Raw genomic sequence first — 3031 nt, 5'->3', positions numbered from 1 at the left:
ACGATGACACGTTGTAGATACACTAAAGGTTTATTTTTAAACTTTATTTTTCTTTGGCTGTTTGTGTAGAAGTGTGCGTGTGTGTGTGTGTGCAGGAGGAGTAGCTGACGACGAAGCAGCTCGAAATGAGCTGAAAATGAACAAATAAGATAAAAAGGAAAATGGGGGAGATTCCTCAAGGGGCATTGGCAATAAGCTATACTGTGTGTTGCAGCTATCTGTACAGAGAACCGTTTTCTTTCTTTGTTTTTAAGTTTATTACAAACTTGTGCAGCTTCATAACGACGATATTGGACTGTAAAGGAGAGGAAAAAAGAAGAGAAGGCTGCGTTTGTATTCTCTTTTTGTCTCCATGTTCGTTTTATTTTGAAAACCAAATGTACATAGAGTTGTAAATATGGTGCTCTTTCTCTCCTAGAATAGCCGAGTGAAAACTTTTAGCTGTACAGCCATCTAGCCTTCTGATAATTAGTACTACTGTGTGGGCATCTCGGCTCAGAGCGAAGCGGTCGCCACCGACGTCAGGTCCTCGCCCCCCCTCCCTCCCTCCCTCCCCTCGACTGTCGTCTTGCTCAGCTGTAACCAGGTGAACGACGTGCATGTGTTTCAATGTTTGACATTCAGTGACACTGAGGCAAGAGAGCGGAACGTTACTGGACCAAAAAGCAACAGAAGAAGAAGAAGTGACAGGAATATTCAGTGTATTACTCTGTAGTTGACCTGTTGTCAGATGTTACATATAGCTATGGTAATATCCAAAAATAAAAGTGGAGTACTGTCGCATATACATGTGCTCCTGTGACTCTTCTTGTTGTTTTTTTTCTTTCACTCTACACTACCGTTCAATAGTTTGGCGTCACCTATACAATTTGTGTTGTGTTTTCCATTAAAAGTCACACTTATTCATCAAAAGAGTTGCAAAATGGATAGAAAATATAGTCAAGACATTGACAATATTACAAATAATGTTTTTTTTTTTCCAAAAAAAGAGCCAGCAATACTGTTTTCAGCAGTGCTAACATTAGGGTTTTCAAGGGTTTTCTAATCATCCAATAGCCTTCTAATGCCATTAGCAAACACAATGTACCAATAGAACACTGGAAATGGGCCTCTATACACCTATGTACATATTCCATTAAAAACCACACGTTTGCAGCTAGAATAGTCGTTTACCACATTAACAATGTAATATATGAGTGTATTTCTGATTAATTCCTTCAAAAATAAGGACATTTCTAAGTGAGCCCAAACTTTTGACTGGTAGTGTACATTAAACATATTCCTGACAAGTCCTTGAAATCCTAGAAAGTTTGGCCTAAATAGACATGGGTCAAGTTAATATTAACTTCAGTGTCTTGAGTTCTCTAATAAAGGTTGTGATTTTCTAAATTTAATATGCACATTTGAAAAACCTCACATCTGATCTCTGGCGCCCCCCTCAGGGGTGGTTTGGACCACCAGGTTGGGAATATAACGAATGCATTCTGAAATGAAAGAATATATATTTGACAACTTGAGAAAAGGGGTGAATTCTTCTTCTATGGAGTAGAAACCGTATCGTGAATCCATGACGAGGCGTTACTGCGTCACATTTCACCCACAAAAACAGTCAAATGTGGATTAAAAAATAACCTTATTCACGCTGTAAGTCAAAACTTCAAATAAATAAAACAGTATAGAAATAATTGAAGTTTAATTTCATGATGTATTTGTTTATTCATGTATTTATTTATTCATTTATTTATTAATAGATATGTCATGTTTCGTCCCCCATAAACTGACAGTAAAATTTAAAAAAGAAAAGTAGCAAACTCATTTAAATAAAACACTTTTTATCATCATGGAGGTAATCAATCAATAAATAAATCAATAGCACATTTCATAGGACTCGACAAAGTGTTGTCTAACTTAAACCACAACCAGTTCCCTTTAGAAATGTGGTTCAGGACCAGGTCTTGGTCTCTGCGGTGTCTGGTCTGAGGTTCAGGTCAGTGAAGGTGTTGAAAAGCTTCAGCGGTGATGAATGTGACACACGACACTGAGGAGCTTTTACACTCTGCAAACTCAGCCACTCCAGTGACACACAACACACACACACACACACACACACACACACACACACACACACACACACACACACACACACACGTTTGTGCTTCATTCATAGTGAGGACCCTCATAGACCTAGTACCATCATAATGACAGCCCAGATCAATGCTAACACTAACCCCAAAACCAGCTCTTAACGCCCAAAAAGCCTTTTTTAAAGACACAGTTTAGAGTTTATAGCAGAACCTGCTCAAACACACACACCTGAATCAGATGAGCGGTTTGTTATCAGTTTCATCACAAGCTATTTGAATCAGGTGTGTCGCAGCAGGAGAACGTCAGAGAAGAACCGTCTGCCGAGGACCAGGACCGGGAGACGCTGGAGCAGAAAATGTCCTCAAGAGGTAACAAATACACACTCATGAGGACACTAAACTTAACCTAAGCCTAATTCTCTAACTCTTAAACCGAGTCACAAACTTGTCTTTATATGGTAGTTAAAGGTGCATTATGTAATAGCAACTGACCATAAAATATGTCACAGAGACTCAGGAATAATGTTCATATAACAAACTGAACTCACCAACAACAACAGTACAGACAAAATATGTGCATTAAAAAAAAAGTATTTTGCGGATCGCAAATCATGTTTCGCCGTCTACCAACCATTGCAGTCAGTAGAGTCTCAGCTGCCGAGCAACCACGGGTTGCCAATTACGTCTGAGCTACAATGGCGGAGAAAACGATACATACAACAATATACACATAATACATATAAGACCTCGGTATTTTGAATTTGAGTGTAGTTACCGTTTACCACTGACATACAAACACACAAACACACCACAGTACGAACATACAATAAGTAAAGTCAGACTCATTCATTAACTTGTTTATATGTATTTTTTATTTATTTTTTAATTATTGCAGCAAAAGCACAGCAGCCCATTTCACGTTCATCGTCATCATCGTCGTCTTTGTA

Source organism: Microchirus variegatus (assembly GCF_963457635.1).
Source record: "Microchirus variegatus genome assembly, chromosome: 1".
NCBI lineage: Eukaryota > Metazoa > Chordata > Actinopteri > Pleuronectiformes > Soleidae > Microchirus > Microchirus variegatus.
The sequence above is the reverse complement of the archived record's forward strand: the minus strand, read 5'-3'. Positions refer to the sequence as shown.